This window comes from Bidens hawaiensis, unplaced genomic scaffold, assembly GCF_021521415.1.
Source record: "Bidens hawaiensis isolate Kalapana, Puna unplaced genomic scaffold, B.hawaiensis_p1.1 tig00034616_1, whole genome shotgun sequence".
Taxonomy (NCBI): Eukaryota; Viridiplantae; Streptophyta; class Magnoliopsida; order Asterales; family Asteraceae; genus Bidens; species Bidens hawaiensis.
This window is the reverse complement of record NW_027495987.1, coordinates 15,295-34,750: the sequence shown is the minus strand read 5'-3', so window position 1 is coordinate 34,750 and position 19,456 is coordinate 15,295.

Here is a 19,456-nt window from a genome sequence, read left to right as displayed (position 1 = left end):
CCCTCAGCAATCATTTAGACCATAACTTCATCAGCCCAATAAGCATCTGCTTTATATACTTTTTTCTTAAGAACACTTTAAAAGTAACAACACATGTTTTAACCATGAGGCAGACTCAAAAACAAAAGGCATTAACCTTCCATTCATTTTTATGCAGACAATAGGATAGGCGTCTTGGCCGTGGCCGAGTTGGATAACGTGTCAAAACGCAAAATACCTAACCGTTTATAGTCGATGCGATAATCCTTTCTAGACGTGACATTAATGCAATATGGGATTATCTGATTATGGGCAGACGGGTTAAATTAACTAGACACTTCCTTACATGAGTCCAGACCGGTCAGCTCATGTCGGACCAACCTGTCTTAACACTTTCGACCACTTTAATCCGCTTCTGTGCATATGGGTTACTTTACAATAATGCCTTAACGTACGATAGGTACGCGAGATTTTCAAAGGCAAAAATACTAAAACGTTCAGCCAAAAACCTAACACGCTCAGCCAAAAACTAAAACGCTCAATAACGGTTTTCTTGCAGAAAAGTAAAAGATTGATAGATTAACGATCCAAAAATGTTTATTACAGTGAACCAATGATTAATTGGATATATATTGACGATTTCGAGATTTTGTGATGTGATTTCATGAAATATAAGTATTGTTGTATTCTTGTACGTTAAGACATTATTGTATTGCATCTTTTCTCTATGAAATTATTCCTATATATTATTACAAACAATGAACAACAATTAACAATAAAACAACTAAAGATTCAATCACCACACAACCACGTCAAAACATTAAACCATAAAAGAACAAACTTTAAAAAACCTTAATTATCTCTGCTACATTTAAAATTGGTAGCAAACCTATTTTCTAAATTTTTTATAAAAAAAAACCTACATTATAAATTACACATGCTTATAGTCCCATTCTAAAATTTTATTATTACAATTAAAACAATTTTCTCTATTACAATACGTTGCAATTCTTGCCATCTTTCTATTTCTTATTAGATTCCTATTTTATTCCTATTTACATTCTAACATATTTTATTATTGTTATTATTACTACTGAAACTGCTTTTATAATAATATAATTAAATTAAACCATAGACAACACAAAAAAAGAACTGCCGAATAACCATATCCAAACACGATATAAATCGTGTATAAGTAAACAATTATTAAATGTAACATTACGTAAATTTCGGGCCAAAAATGTCAAGTTTCTAAAGTATAGGGATCAAATTTGCCAAAATCCAAACCCCAGAGACTAAATTGCAAAATCTGAAATTTCTGACCCATCGCGCTACGCGATGGATCAGAGGAGCACCCCATCGCGTACCGCGATGGGGTTGTCTGACACATGTGACACGTGTCCCACGTGGCACACGGTGGCAGCGTCTGCCGCCACGTGTCACCACATGGCAACACGTTCGCCACGTGACTCGATGTCTGCCACGTGTCGCCACGTGGCAAGCCTAGTGGGTGACTGGCCAGGCCTACATCGCGGTACGCGATGGGCCAGCCAAGGAACCCATCGTGTACCGCGATGGGGTCCCAAATCAGCCCTATAAATAGCAGCTACGGGTTCATGCTATTCTCACTCCAAAACACACACATTACTCTCTCACTACTCTCTCTCTAAACCTCGTAAAGCGTGCCCTCGATCCACCTCGTTAAACGTGCCCCGTTACCTCGTTTTCCGTGCCTACCTTGATATACGTACCACCTACCGACAACGTTTCAAGTAAGGAGGAAGTGCTGCCCCGACGTCCAGAAGTTTACCTCGAAGTGCGTGCCAAAGAGTGTTGGTGTTTTGAAAAGCGTGCCAAGTGAGGAACAAGAGTTTTCAAGGAAGGAGTGTTGATTGAGCGGCGTCGAAGTGCTGCCCAAGTGTCTAGGGTATTTCTAAGCCGACAAAGGTAGGCATAATGCCCGACCAAAATAATAATAAAATATTGAAAGGGCTTAATACCCCAAGTCGATATTATTCTCGATAAACAAAGAAAGATATAACAAAGAAAAGAAAGAAAAGAAAGATGAAATATATATATGAGTATATATATGTATATAATTATTCTTTGTTATAAATACATTATTTAAGTAAAATGAGTATACTTAAATAATAAAAGAAATACGTTTCTTAATGAAGAAGAAACGTCGGGTTTTATAAATAAACTAAAGGTTTATAAATATTACTTTTCAAGTAAAGGTTTTAAAGTAAAATGAGATAATGAACTAAAGGTTCACCGAGATTAATAAGACTAAAGGTCTTAAGCCGGACCGTGTATCCGACTAATGAAGGTTATACTCGTACTATAGGTGCGAGATAGCAAGAAAGACTTGACGGACGGTGTTGGAAACCGATCCCATTGAAAAGGTGAATACGCCCTACTTTTACAAACTTGTTTTCAAACAAACAAACGTGTTACGTGTAAAACTTTACATGAGGCTTCGTGTCTCTAAAAACATTATAAATAAGAGTATAAGCCAGCCCTCAGGCTATGATATACGTTTGTCTGGATCCTTACATATGTGGAATGCGGTGGGCACATCGCACCACGCTTGGTCACGACCTCCATCCATGATGGGTCGGACCTAAGTTACGTCCGAGTGGGGAATGGCCATGTGTATATTTATGGTACCTAAGTTATGTCATAAACGCTGCGGTGTTTCGCTGAGGTGACCTAAGTTTATGATGATTGTTTTAACTTGATTATTCCTAAGCCAAGATGGGCCGAGACTTACGTGGTTTCGAGGGGTAGTTAAGTAAAGAAAATATTTTTTTAGCGTCAGCATATTCACCAGCATTCGTTACTGACGTATTTTATTAACATTTTGCAGGTAACCAATGTTAGAGCTTGCAAGACGAAGAAGCTCAAGAATCCGATGGCTCGGATAATGTTGTGTAAATATTAAAATATAATGGTTTTGTAAAATATATAAACAAGTAAATACTAAACGAGACTTTTGTCTCGTCTTTTGTAATGTAAATATTTATAATATCGATCCTTATGTTTTTATAAAGACTTCCGCTATAACCCGCTACTCTAATTTATTTACAAACATGGTACCAACTATGGATCATACCCCTAGGCCTAGAATGGGGGTGTGACAGGTTGGTATCAGAGCCATCGATCTTAGCGAATTGGGTATCATAAAACAATACCCAAGCTTCGATTCAAGCATAGGAAATATTTACTTGTTTATTTGAATAGGGATAAGATTGGTTGGTAACCTTTTCTTTCCCTCTCCACAATCTAAACTACCCAAAAGATGTCTTATGAAGAATTAATGGAATATTATGACAAGGAAGTAAGAAGAGCAAAGAAGTATTACAAATTTCCACAAGGCGTCATGAGTAAAGATTACTTTGAATCATTCTTCAACGAAGAGCATAACCAAAACCCCAATCCAAGTCCAATCTATCACCTAGACAACACTCCACATGAAGTATACCAACCCCTAAGGCATTCAAGCTATCATCCATCAAGCCTTCCAATGTACCAACCATCCGAAATACCGACGTATCATCCTACTGAGATTCCCACTTATCATCCATCCAGAGGTCCAACACATTTACCACCAAATCCTCATCCTTCATACACTTTCCTCTCCAACTTACCAATCAAGGAGGAACTGAAATCTTCTTCATCCGACTGGATGCAATGTCACTCCGATCAATACTCCACCTTGATGTTCAAAGGCGAAGTACTCGAGTGGTGGAACACGCTGATCATGAGTAGAGGAAGGGAAGTTATGTATAGTTTGCCATGGAACGAGTTTAAAGTGTTGTTGATGTCAAAGTTCTATCCGATGCACGAGACGGACCAAATCCAAACCAAATACTTGGCTCACAAGGCTGTTGGAACGAACCTTCGTGAGTATAACACGAAATTTCACGAGTATTGTCGTTTAGTTCCCCAGCTGGTTACCCCGGAGTCCAGCAAGGTTACACGTTATATATGGGGCTACCTCGGGAAATTTGTGATATGGTGAGATCACACTTACCACAAACCGCTGACTCCGCAATGGAGTTGGCTGGGTACTTGATGGGCGGAATGATCCGCAATAAAGAGGAAAACAAAAAGGTGGTAACAACACATGACTCAAGGAAAGGTGGAGATACCCGTTTCAAGGGTAAAGATCAACGAAGGTCTAGCTCCAATCTTGGCATCCCTCAATGCAAAATTTGTAAGAAATACCATAGAGGTAGATGCAACTTTGCTTCTCGAGTTTGTGAATTATGTAATCGAACTGGCCATGCCACGGCTGATTGTTGGAAGAATAAGATGACCTGCTACAATTGCAAGGAGATGGGGCATCTTAGTTTTGAGTGTCCCAAGAATAAGCCCGCGACTGGTGGTGCGGGTGGTAGCAGTCAGAAGAATGAGCCCAAGAAGGGCAATGCAAGGGTCTTTGTCTTAGACACAAAGAAAGCGGCCGACATGCCGGAAACAATTACCGGTACGTTTCTTGTTAACAACGCTTATGCTAGAGTCCTGTTTGATTCGGGTGCCAACTTAAGTTTTATAGATTATAAGTTTTGTAGTATATTAAACGAACCTTTAATCAAACTCAATAAAACTCTAAGCGTCGAGACCGCTAACAGCGAAACTGTTAAAATTACCGAAGCTTTAGAAAACGGAAAAATCTTGTTAGCCGGTTATGTTTTACCTATTTCATTGCTACCCATGACTCTTGCTGGTTTTGATATTGTATTGGGTATGGATTGGTTATCCGACAACCATGCTCGTATCCTTTGCAATAGCAAGACTGTTGAACTTCAAGCCCCGGATAAACAAACTATTCGAATTGAAGGGGATAAAGATGCTGGCCAAGTTACCCTAATCTCCATGATAAGGGCTAACAAATGTTTGAATCAAGGATGCTTAGCATTCATGGCCTACGTTACCGAGGAATCTAAACCCAAAGAAATCAAAGACGTTCCTGTTGTTTCCAATTATGCCGATGTATTTCCCGACGAACTTCCCGGCATTCCTCTTGATCGAGAAGTAGAGCTTAGGATCGATCTTATTCCCGGTACTGCTCCGATCGCTAAAACTCCATATCGCCTCGCGCCAACTGAGACGAAAGAACTGAAGAAACAATTGGACGAGTTTCTTGAGAAAGGTTTCAAAAGACCGATTTCATCGCCATGGGGAGCGCCGATACTATTAGTTAAAAAGAAGGACGGGTCCATGCGCATGTGTATCGACTATCGAGCTCTCAACAAAGTCACAATCAAGAATCGATATCCACTTCCTCGAATCAACGACTTATTTGATCAACTCCAAGGTGCTAGCTTCTTTTCTAAAATTGATCTTCGTTCTGGCTATCACCAACTTAAGGTTCAATCTGAAGACATTCCGAAAACCTCCTTTTGAACAAGGTATGGCCATTATGAGTTCACCGTTATGCCATTCGGACTTACTCATGCGCCAGCCGCGTTCATGGATATGATGAATCGAATCTGTAAGCCTTACTTGGATAAATTTGTTATCGTCTTCATTGACGACATACTTATTTACTCTAAGTCTAAGAAATTCACCTTCGAACCTTACTTGAAATCCTTAGAACCGAGAAATTGTACGCCAAGTTCTCGAAATGCGAGTTCTGGTTACACAAGGTGCAATTTCTTGGTCACGTCATCAATATTAATGGTATTAAAGTGGACCCCGCTAAGATTGAATCTATCTCAAAGTGGGAGGTCCCAAAGTCGCCAACCGAAATTCCAAGTTTCTTGGGGTTGGCCGGCTACTATCGAAGGTTTATTGAAAACTTCTCTCGAATCGCTGTTCCCTTAACTTCTTTACTCGCAAAAACGTCAAGTATGAATGGGGAACAAAGCAACAAGAGGCATTTGATATACTTAAACAAAAGATTACTCAAGCTCCTATACTGGCTTTGCCAGAGAGTACCGAAGACTTTGTTGTCTTTAGCGATGCATCTCATTCTGGTTTGGGATGTGCGTTAATGCAACGAAAGAAAGTAATCGCCTACGCCTCTCGTCAACTCAAAGTGCACGAGAAGAACTATACAACTCACGATCTAGAGTTAGGCGCCATAATCTTTGCACTTAAGATATGGAGGCACTATCTCTATGGAGTAAGATTTATCGTGTACACCGATCATAAAAGCTTGAAACATATCTTCGATCAAAAAGAACTAAATATGCGCCAACGACGCTGGATGGAAACTCTAAACGACTATGACTGTGAAATTGTCTACCACGAAGGTAAGGCCAACGTTGTGGCTGATGCCTTGAGTCGTAAAGAGCACGAAAAGCCAAAACGAGTTCGAGCGTTAAGGCTAGAACTTCATATCGATCTTATTGATCAAATCAAATCCGCTCAAACTCAAGCAATTCATGAAAATAAGATCTCCGATGAAAAACGTAACGGCACCATTGACTCGCTTGTCAAAGGTGACGATGGTATCCTTAGAATGGGAAACCGAATTTGGGTACCGATCGTCGGAGACTTGTGTGAAAGATAACGTGCCAAAAGTGCATGACCATGCTACGAAAGTGCATGACCATGCACCTTTATTGGAACCCGTGCACATCTACTGTCGTGCCGAAAGTGAAACTGCACCATCATGCACTTTTTGTGCACCACCATGCACTTCCGAGGGCACGAGCCCGTGCACTATCCGATGCCGAGAATAAGACACATCAACTTTGAAAGTGCACTAGCTAGTGCCGGAAATGCACGACCATGCACTTTTTGTGCATGACCGAGCACTTTTTTGGAACCTGCAACTCTGAGCCGCCGAAAGTGAAAGTTTGACTTACCCAAAATAGTGCACGACTATGCACTTTTTGTGCATGACTATTCACTTTGACCAGAAGCTTATAAACACTTATTTTCACTTCATTTTAGTGTGTGGAGTCTTGGGGATTCTCTCCCAACCAAGTGCAGCAATTTTTGGGGATTCTTGGAGGCTTCCACCAACACAAGATTCATCATTCCATCCTTCAATCCTTGCTTGATCTTAGTTTGCATTCATTTGTTCTTGAACATGTTTTGTAAGCTTATTTCTAGTTTGATTGTAGTTGTATTAAGCCTTATGGGCTAATTACTTTTGCTATCTAGACAATGTTGAAACTCTTATTAATGTGATATATTATCTATGCATGATTTTGGTAAAGTGGTTTTGTTTCAAGTATATGGTTGAATTTATAAGTTGATATTGATGGTGTTCATGCTTGTTATGTTACATAACCTTGTTAGTTTTGCAAATGTTTAGGCATTCATGTTGGAAAACTATGTTCTAGATGTTTGTTTGTAAACTTTGAATGTTCATGAAATCTTTGTTTACATTACTAAGTTAGGAATGAGTAGTAAAAATTAACTTGGTTATATAATTATTGATGAGTATGAAACCCTACACTTAATATTGGAAAATTGATGAGTGTTGTTATGATTCTTGACTTGGTGATGACTTGCTAGTTAAAGTTTCATAAGTTTATATTAATTTCATGAATTTGGCTACTTTAGTGTAATCTTAGATGGTTAGAATGTTGTTCATGCTATCTTTCATTTGATTATGAGACTTTTTTGTTTTGACAAACAAGTTAGTCTATGTTTATCTCTTGATTGAAGACTCATCATGATGATGATTTGCTAGTATTAGGTTACTTTATTGAAATCTAGTATTTATGTTTAGATTCATGATGTATTGCCATATCATTGCTATTTTGTCATGTTAGTAGAGTGGATTCTTGTCTAGGTAGTTTGTTTGATTGATTGTTTTTCTTGTATTTTTACTTGCTTTGTTTTCATTGTATTGTAGTTATATTCTTGTAAAGGATAAGATAAACATTCATGTTTAATATTAAAATAATCTAACCAAGCTAGATAATTATGATGATGCTAAGACTTCTTCTTGATGTTGTATGAAGGTTCAAGAGCTTCTCTTTCTTTAATTCTATGGATTATGAGAGTGAAATGGGTGTGTTTTTCTCCAAAATTGTGCACTCCAAATTAGCAACATTCATGGTCTTTATATAGGGTAAATGTGCACAAGACATGACCCATGCTTAGTAGGGCATGACCCATGTTGGTCCCCATGTAGTACACCACGTGCTCCCTGGTTGTACTATTTGGAATATAGCTAGGCACGGGGCATGTTTGGTCTAGGCATGGGCTGTGCTGGTCCCCCAAGCATTAAAAGCGCATGCTACTGATTGTACTTTCTTGGCAGACTTGATTGGCATGGGGCATGTTTGGCTGAGGCATGACCCTGTGTGTCTTCAAAAAGGGGGACAATGTACTGTATACTTTATTTTGTCATCTTCTGAGGAGGCGTGGGGCGTGTCTGCTTGAGGCACAGCCTCATGCTTAGCTGATGTGTCTTCAGATGGAAATGGGGCATGCCTGGCTGAGGCTTGACCCATGCTTAGCTGACAGATTCTCATTTTTCTTGATTTTTTCTTTGTTTTTCTTCATGTTTGGTTTTCTAAGCTCATTTTTCCTACAAAAACAAATAGAGGCTTATTAGAACCGATTCTCAATAATATTATCATTATAATAACATGAATCGAGTATAAAATGATGCGATAAAGATGTATAAATAATTATACATCAAACATCCCCACACTTAAACCTTGCTTGTCCTCAAGCAAACTTAAATATAAAAATTCTCCAAATTGTAAAAGATTACGAGACCGTAGCTATAACACCCCCAAAACGTTAAGGTGGTCTCAAAGAAAGACACACGGACAACCCAATCATCAGAGATCGTATGAATATATGTAGTGACATAGGAAAACATGGCTTGTATTTATGAGTTTCTTTTTATGCAAAATTACACGTTCTCACAATGTTCACTCACACTTGTCTTTATATCTGATCATACATGTAATGTTGTATGTATATGAAACTCTTGTCAAAATGCAACTTGTGAAAAATAAGCTTGTCGAGGGATCTAATCTCCACCAACTAATTTGAAATGTTGCATAAACATGGGGGTAATATATGTTGGTTTTTGGGTTTTGTGTTGTGAAGGTATGGGTATGATTGGTGGTTTGGAGTTTTTTTATTTTGAAAGAGGAATATGTACATCCTTGAATCGGGAGCTTTTTGATTGTCTTCAATGTCTTGAGTTCACAAATTCTTGCTCCTTTCGTCACCTTTTGTGCTTGGTGATCTTCTTATGAACTTTTTTTTAAGACTATATACAAAAATAGTGACCAACAATTGAAACATATGTCTTGACTGTCGTTGGTCTTCTTGAAACTTGATCTTGAAGTACAAATGGTGTAAAATTGTTTGAAGAGGTTGATGCGGTTTTTTTTTTGTTTTTTTGTTTTTTTGTTTTTTTTTTTTTTTGGGTAAAAGAGAATGTTTCTTTGGAGTAGGGTTCTTGTGGTTTGTGATGTTGTTTGAAGAAATGTTTGGGTAGGTCATATACTACCTCCATTTTTATACAATATTTCGTTCGGATCTCGAAAAGTATGCCCAAAACAAGTTCTAAATCACACGAAACAATTGACTCACTCAATCCTTCAAAACGTAAGCGATGATATATTGTAGTAAGGCTTGAAGCTTTGCTCACGGAAACGGAGGGATTGGGTTTACACGCCACATTTTGCATAAAGCTTTTCTCAAGAAATACAAACCATATTTTCGGTTTTCACATTAAGTTAAAGTTGATTCGGTGGTTGGTTTGAACGAATGCTTTTCGAAATACAACCTTAACCCTTGGTTTTGTCAAAACAAAGTCCATTAAAAGTTTAACGGTCTTTTATTTATTATTATTATTCTTTTTTCTTCTTTTTTTTAATTTGACACAAAAATTAAAATTTGGAGAGAATTTTCAAAAATATTTTATTGGACAAAACAAAGTTCAAGTAAACCCCTCCCCACACTTGAATCTCACATTGCCCTCAATGTGAAAAGATATATAAAAATGCAATACAAAATGTAGGGAAAAGATGAAAAGTAATTCCCCTATATGCCGACAGCCAAGGGTTGCGCCCGAAATCCACACATCTCTTCCGACTAGATGTTTCATCGAAAGAAGCAACAACCATCCAAATAAACATCATAAAAAAATCATAAAAATAAGATAATATAATGTCTAGACTGGGCACGGAACAACTAGTACCCCAAATATGCTGAAAATTGTCTAGACATTTCCCGAGAAAGATTATTATTATTATTATTTTGTTTTTTTAAAGCAAAAACTATGTGCAAGTGCCAAGTTTTTGGTTAAGGGTCCTGGCTAGACCCGAGACTTTCTTTCAAGGGTTCTTGGAATGGAGGAGCATTACCTCCGAGACGGTTCTAGTTTGTCCTTCGACATAGAGTTTTAAACGATGACCATTGACTTTAAAAGACTGACCATCTCCATTTTAAATTTCCACGGTCCCGTAATCAAAAACCTTCTTTACCAAGTATGGGCCAGACCAACGAGATTTAAGTTTTTTGGGAAATAAACGCAACCTAGAGTTGTAAAGCAAAACACGATCACCCATTTTGAAATCTTTGTGTTCTTTCAAACGCTTATTGTGTAACAACTTAGTGTGTTCCTTGTAGATTGTGGAATTCGCATAAGCTTGATTTCTTAATTCTTCCAGCTCATGAATTTGCATGAACCGAGTCTCGCTTGCATCGACCAAGTCAAGATTAACGGCTTTTAACGCCCAGTATGCTCGGTGCTCCAATTCCACAGGAAGATGACAAGCTTTTCCATAAATCAACCTAAACGGTGTGGTACCGATAGGAGTTTTATGAGCAGTTCGTAAAGCCCATAATGATCTAACTTTTCAGACCAATTCTTACGATTTTGCCCAACTGTTTTCTCAAGAATTCGCTTAATACCCCGGTTAGTGACTTCAACTTGCCCACTGGTTTGTGGGTGGTAAGATGTTGAAATTCGGTGGTGGACACCATAGCGAGACAATGCCTTTTCCATATGAGCATTGTAGAAATGTGTTCCACGGTCACTAATGAGTGCTTTTGAGACACCAAAGCGTGAGAACAATTTTTTTAGGAATTTAACAACTACCCTAGCATCGTTGGTGGGTAAAGCCTGAGCTTCTACCCATTTTGAAACATAATCGACAACAACTAGGATATACCGATTTCCAAATGAAGTCGGGAATGGTCCCATAAAGTCAATCCCCTAAACATCGAATACTTCTTGCCCGTTGCCATGCATCACAAGATTTTACAAGGTCATGAGCATCTCGAAAGATGGTGGGCCAGAAAAAACCAGCATTAAAAACCTTTTTTGCGGTGGATGTGACACCATGATGTCCTCCCGTGGGTCCTTCATGACAATGTTGGAGGATTTTGGTTGCTTCATCTCCGAACACACAACGACGAACGACTTGATCGGCTCTGATTCTGAACAAGTGTGGATCCTCCCAAAAATAATGTTTGACATCAATTTTCTTCTTTGTTGATGTGTCAAACCTTTGATCATGACCACACTTGCGAGATAGTTAGCAATGTCAGCAAACCATGGACATTCCTCTTCGTTTGTTGGATATACATAAGAAGTTCGTAGGGGAAGTTGTCATTTATATGGGCCCCCACTAATTCTTGTGAAACTGGGCATTCCAAACGGGAGAGGTGGTCGGCTGCTACATTCTCGGCACCTTTCTTATCTTTAATTTCAATATTGAATTCTTGAAGAAGCAGAATCCATCGGATTAATCGAGGTTTAGCATCTTGTTTGCTAAAAAGATATTTAATGGCTGCATGGTCTGTGTAGACAATGGTCTTGGAAAGGATAAGATAAGAACGAAACTTATCAAATGCAAATACTACCGCCAACAGCTCCTTCTCAGTGGTGGTGTAGTCTTCTTGAGCATCATTGAGAGTCTTGCTGGCGTAGTAAATAGGATGAAAGTGTTTATCCTTTCTTTGACCCAACACTACCCCAACTGCAAAATCACTTGCATCACACATGAGTTCAAACGAGAGTGTCCAGTCCGGAGCTACCATGATTGGGGCATCAACAAGCTTATCATTTAAAAATTGGAATGCTTTTAGACATTCCTCGGAGAACACGAAGGGAGCATATTTTTCTAGAAGTTGTGTCATTGGTCGAGCTATTTTTGAAAAGTCTTTTATGAAGCGGCGATAAAAACCAGCATGGCCGAGAAAAATTCGAATGGATTTGACAGATGTGGGTGGCGGGAGCTTTGAAATGGTCTCGATTTTTTGCTTTATCAACCACAAGTCCTGCCTGGGATATCTTGTGTCCCAAGACAATGCCCTATTTGACCATGAAGTGACATTTTTCCCAGTTCAATACAAGATTGACTTCTTCACATCTTGTTAACATTTTTCTCAAATTCTCAAGACAGTGATCAAAAGAATTTCCAAAAACAGAGAAATCATCTATGAATAACTCCATAGAGTCCTCGATCATGTCATGAAAAATAGCCACCATACAACATTGAAAAGTGGCTGGGGCATTACACAGTCCAAAGGGCATTCGCCGGTAGGCAAATGTGCCATAAGGGCATGTGAATGTCGTTTTCTCCTGATCTTCAGGGGAGATAGGAATTTGGAAGTATCCAGAAAAACCATCAAGAAAACAATAATACATCTTCCCTGATAGACGCTCAAGCATCTGATCAATGAAAGGAAGGGGGAAGTGATCTTTTCTTGTGGCGTCGTTCAGTTTGCGATAATCAATGCAAACTCTCCAGCCTGTGACAGTTCTCATAGGAATTAATTCATTCTTATCATTTGTTACAATCGTCATACCACCCTTTTTTGGTACCACCTGTACTGGGCTTACCCAGTGGGAATCGGAGATTGGGTATATAAATCCATCATCGAGCAACTTAATGGCTTCTTTCTTTACAACGTCTTGCATGTTTGGATTGTGACGTCTTTGATGCTGCACGACTGGTTTGAAGTCCTCTTCCATCAGAATTTTGTGAGTGCAAAATGATGGACTGATTCCTTTGATGTCCATGATTTTCCAAGCAATTGTTTTCTTATGGAGTTTGAGAACTTCGAGCAATCTTTTCTTTTCCTTATTTGATAAACAGGAAGAGATGATAAACAGTGAGATTCGCCATCGAGAAATGCGTACTCAAGATGGGAAGGAAGTTCCTTAAGTTCAAGAACTGGCGGGTCTTCAACTGAAGGTTTCGCCTTTGGTTCCAATTTGCGGTCAACGGTCTCGTACGTCTCTTGATGCTCACTTGCCTCCTGATCCTCAGTGGATTGCTCCTCATGGAGGATGGCGTATGCCTTTTTCTCAATCAGTTGAGTGTTGAATGCTTCCTTTTCAATGGTTTCACGAAGGTGACAACTCACTATAGACTCACACACGTCAATATAATAAACTGAATCATCAGTGTGTTGCGGGTGTTTCATGGATCTGCCTATATCAAATGTTACCTCCTCATCTTCAACCCTTAGTGTGAGTTTGCATGTGCAAACATCAATGAGATCCCTAGCGGTGGCTAGAAATGGTCTTCCTAAGATGAGAGGTACAGATTTGTCTTCGTCCATATCGAGGATTACAAAGTCTACCGGAAAAACAAATTTATCAATTTTGACTAACATGTTTTCAACTATGCCCCTAGGATACTTCACTGATCAATCGGCTAGCTGGATGCTCATGCGGGTTGGTTTTGGTTCTCATAGTCCTAATTTAGAAAAAACCGCATAACGCATCAAGTTAATGCTAGCTCCGAGATCAGCTAGGGCATTGCTGACAAATAAATCTCCTATCAAGCAAGGGATGGTAAAACTCCCTGGATCGGTCTTCTTTGTCGGTAGCTTGTTTTGGAGGACAGCAGAGCATTCTTAATTCAGAGTTACATGTGATAGATCTTCCAATTTTCTCTTGTTTGTTAACACATCTTTCAGGAACTTTGCATATTTTGGCATTTGTGAGATGGCCTCGATGAAAGGAAGATTGATGTGCAACTGTTTGAAGAGCTCAAGTAATTTGCCATACTCGGCTTCCATCTTTTCTTTCTTAAGACGGTTTGGGTAAGGAATGGGTGGGACATATGGTTTTACTGGTTCTCTGACTTGTGCGGTACTTGCTGGGACTTGCCGATCATGCACCTTGTCAGGAATCTCAGTCTCATCATCAACTGGCTGTGATGGGGATACTACATCTTGAGTGGTCTTGCCACTTCTTAATGTTATGGCATTTGCCTGAGCATTTGGGTTTGTTACCGTGTTGCTTGGAAGACCACCAGGTTGTCTTTCAGAAAGCAACTGGGCTAGTTGACCCACTTGATTTTTGATGTTTTGTAAAGATGCCTTTTGATTCCTTAACTCCGCCTCATTCTTCTGAAACCTTTCTTCGGTCAGTTTGTTTGAAGTTTCGGTACTGGCTAAGAGTCGTGTTAAAAGAATCTCCACAATATCCCCACTATTTGGGTGTTGACTGGTGCTTGGCCATTGGCTGTGGTATTGAGGTTTTGGTTGGGATGGATGAGTTTGGTTAAAAGGACGTTTGTCAAACCCAGGTGGTGTTTGATTGTTTGCTCCATCCTTCCAACTGAAATTAGGATGATTCCTCCAACCAGGGTTATATGTGTTTCTGAAGGTGTTGTTTTGTCGGCTCACGTAATCAACATCTTCAACCATCATGCTTTGCTGGCAATATTTCGTTTTGTGTTCACCCCCACAAGTGTCACACTTGGTCTTGGCTTTCACTAACTCTCTTTGTAGTTGCTCAAACTTCTTTGAGAGTGCTTCGAGTTGTGCAGTGACAAGAGTGTTGGATTAACATGGTGCATACCCTTGTGTGATGGGGTTGATCGTGGTGGGTTGTATGCAAAGCTTTTCTTTGCTGCTTTCTCTAGAACCTCGAATGTTTCGTTGGGAGATTTGGTTCCGAGATCTCCACCGGCTATTTGATCAATTGCCTGCTTGTTTTAGCTGGATTGGGCATCGAATAATGTTTGAACATGGAGCCATTTGTTCAACCCATGGTGTGGGCATCTTCTTAGCAAGCCCTTGTATCTCTCCCAGGCTGCGTGCAACGATTCGTCTTCGTCGGTTCTGAATTCGATGATGCTGGCTCGGTACTTTGCGGTTTTGTCTGGTGGAAAGTATTTCATGAGGAACTGCTCTACAATCTATTCCCAATTGGTAATTGTGCCAGATGGCAGTGACTCTAGCCAATCCAAGGCATGGCTTCGAAGGGAGAAGGGAAAAAGCTTGAGCTTAATTTGGTCCTCAGTGCAATTTTCGATTTTGAAAGTACCGCATATTCGTAAGAATCGAGAGATATGAGACAAGGGATCTTCATCGAGAAGGCCATGGAATTGAACATAATTTTCCACCATATGAATGATGCTAGATTTGATTTCAAAGTTTACAGTGATTTCTGGTGGTGCCACGCCACTTCCATAACCTTCGAGTGTCGGCTTGCCGTATTGGTTCATGTTAGGTTCGTTTTCTAGGTTATTGGGTGCCGCCATGTTTTGTTCTGTTATGGTTTCTTCGGTTGTTTCGTCCGAAAACGCCTCGTTTTCTATTGTCTCGGCTACTACACGTGAACGGTTGCGTAACCTTTGGAGAAGGTGACGTTCGGGTTCCGAAAGTGGTGAAACAAGCTCAGGTGCGGGCGTGGTGGACATTCATTACTTAAGAAAATAAAGAAACTAGAAAGGTAAAAGTGAACTACAAGTAAAGCGGAAATAAATAATTTTTTTTTAAATAATTAGACTAAAACTAAATAAACTAATTACTTTTTTTTAGACTAAAACTATATAAACTAAAATGAATAAAATTTAATTTCTTTTTTTTTAATTATATACAACGGTGAAAATAAAAACTTAGATTAGTATTAAAATTTTACCGTGTTCCCGGAAACAGCGCCAAAAACTTGATGTGGTGTGAGATATATATATATTTTTATTAAAGATTTTTCACACTTTGTCGGGTTTTAAAAATGGTTTTCACCTAGACTTAACCACACACACAAAAGGCAAGTGTACCCGTCGTGTGGTAATATAGTAACGGCAAGAACCGGGTATCAATCCATGGACACGTAAATTTTAATATCAAACCTTTGCAAATATAATAACCGTGAGAAATGAGCTTAATTGATTTATTTTTAAGATTATTTTTTTTAGAAAAACTCGTGACAATAAATTAAAGCAAGTAACACGATAATGGAGATAAACAAGAATTAAGAAGCTATCACCTTAACTTAGAATCCACTTGACTCTTAATGATGGCAAACTTAAATATATGATAAATTCACTATTTTGTTTTAAAAAGAATAGTTTCTAGTTATAGATAACCATTCAAATGATTTTTTGAAAAACTTAGTATGAATTATACAAACTAATCACCTCAAATCATACTATAATGTAAGTGAACCTTTATGTTGAAATTTAAAGATATAAATTATCATTCAATTACGAAACTCAAATCTAACAACCGGTCGGAAAGATTACATGAACAACACATAATCCACCTATGGTTGATTAAATTAGACTAAGTTCAAGTATTTCTTTGATTTATGAATTTTCAACCCAAGTGTAATATTAAAATAGTTGTGTTAACAAATTATTTATAATATTACTTAACAAGAATATCAATTCATAACAAATGTTCAATCTTTCAAATCTAAACATGAGGGTATGTGTTTAACCAATTTTCATGTACCATACAAGAATTATTTTAACTATTTCTAGATTAAAAGTTATAAAGTTGCATGAACAACATTTATAAATAAATGATAAAATCAATAGTCTTTCAACATAACAAGATGTACCATTTATAATTCTTGTATATTACTTTCAATTGTTTAAACACAATTTTTCATCAAAGGATAACCAATAATTAGTCATTATTTTAATATAAAATTATCATATATTAATTCCAACCATCAAAAGTTGTCAAGTTTCATCATAGATTAAGGTGATATAAAGAGTTTTAGCTCATGATAATTATAAAAGATACACCAAATGATTATATAAGATCATGAACATTCTTTATGATATGAGTGTTGAGCCATGTAGAACGTATGTTAAACATTTTTAGTTATCTACAACATGATATTTTTTTATTTATTTAAAGCATATGCTTGGTCGAATAATTGTAAAAAATGTCACTTGAAACCTTTTTAAAGTATCGACTAAAAGTCTAAAACTTTTACATGCCTTTAAAAATATTAAAAAAATAAGTAGTTACATTACGAAACACAATTGATAAATCTAACATCCTATATATAGATATCGGTGTTTGATGAAGTCATAAAACCCATTTCGAGATTTATTTTGGAGTAAATCTAACATCCTTACTCATGAAGGCCTGTCAAATGAAGGGGATTGCGATTGTTAAATGGCACCGTCCGATCATCGTGACTTAAAATCACCAAGCAACTTCTAAGGATTCAAGGTTTATCTCCTTCACTATTTAACACTTTCACATTAATCCACCTCCTCTTCGCCTCGACCATAAAACCCTAATCTTATTTGATGCTTGCTTATTTTACACAATAATATAGTTTCTTTTTATTAACGTTTTCTCAATTTTTGTAGCGTGCTTTATATATAACGAGTTGGTTAGTTTACAATACACAAAGCCACGTTAGGTCATAAGTAATAAGAAATCACTTTGTGTTAGAAAAATGTATGTACAAAGAAGAACATGCACACATTCAATTACTACCTACATAGATCGCCAACCCCAACCACTACCGTGTTTTTTTCCTAGATCGTGCACTGGGGTACCTACTCATTATCATGTGTATTTCCATGCTTAGTTTCACTCGGAATGCTATGCAACGTTACAAAGGATTACTTCTATAGCTAGAAACAAACCTAATCCATTGACGTGCACATCTTCCAAACATATACACGATCTAGCCCATCACATATGACACCACATATGAAGATGCAGATTCCTAGACCGATTTTGGTGATTTTAATTATGAGATCAGAATACCAAATTTGAGAAAGATTATAACATATGTGAAAATAGGAAGGTTAATTTGGCATGGTGGCAAAGGAAACCAAATGCAGTTAGGGGGTGTTTGGTAGAGAGATTTGAGGGTGGAGAATTAGGTTTCTCTTGTTTGGGAGAATTAGGCGGAGAATTGGTTTTCTCTGAGAATTGGGTGTAGGCAAAAAGTAGAGAAATCCAATTCTCTCCATTTGGAAGAGAAATGGAATTCTCTCTGCTTCTAAATCGCGTCTCTGCTCTACTCCGTTCGCGTATGATGATGATGATGCTCCGACCGGCGATGGTGATGATGATGCCGACGTCCGGCACGGCGGCCGACGCCGCAGCCACGTCCGTTCGCGTCTCTGAGCCAAAACGAAACCCTAAATCGCGAGGCGGTGTTGCGAGGCGGAACCCTAAATCGCGGTGTTGATGTTGCGCGGCGATGATGATGACGCTCTACTCCGTTCGCGGTGTTGCGACGCGTCTCTGAGCCACCATTTCTCCACCATGATGATGCCGAGGCGGAACCCTAATCACATCTCTGCTCCCGTTTCTCCACCCATTTCTCTATTGTACCAAACAAAGGAAATGATTGTCAATTCTCCACCCATTTCTATTTCTCTCCAATTCCATTTCTCTCCTATTTCTATTTCCATTTCTTCCCATTTTTTTTCTCTGTACCAAACACCCCCTTATAGGTGTCAAAAGAAACGATGAACCATGCATTAGTTACCATTTACAAGTTGAAATGGATAATGGCGTGTTGCTAATATGGAATTTTCATTGCTACTTACAAAGAATATCACCGGACTTGGTGACTGAAAGCATGTCACAAATGGACCCCGGCGACAAATAAGTGATATGGCTAGACGAAAATCTTATCTGAAAACTTTATCCTAAAATTTTATCCTGCATTTAGGGATGGATTATTGATGAGCGTATCCATCGCAAATGGGCGCTCACCAAGAAATTAAAAGACTAAAAGCCATGACGAGAATGTAACTTGAAACCTTATCCCCAAATTATCAACATTTCAACGACATATTTAACCCCCCCCCCCCCAAACAGTCCCCACAAAAGATGTCTAGACCCGGACTTACCTTGGTTAGAAGTCCATCGTAGTTAATCTTTCTTTTTTCCCCAGGTTATGTTATTTGTTGGTAATAGGCCAAAATCAACGATTATCGTCAGCTGTTTTAGTTTTTATTTTTCATTTTTTTTTCATTTGACTTTATTTCACTAGTGAGTTGTCGGTGATTATTATCGACATATATGTCGCCCTGTTGATGATGTTCCATTAATGATACTTATTAATGCAGTAGTGTATGACGAATAATCGTTAGCCAAGTTTGTAGGTTGTTAGACGGTGACCGTATCTTCACATGGAAGAGGGGCCACCTTTAGACTTTAAACATTTTAACATTTATGGGGACAAAGACACTATACAGTCCTTCCATTGAAAAGGATTATGATCAATTATCTGTAGCAAGTTCCATGCTTGGTTGCCACTTATGGTGTTCTTAACTGATATTTTTGGACTTGGAAAATT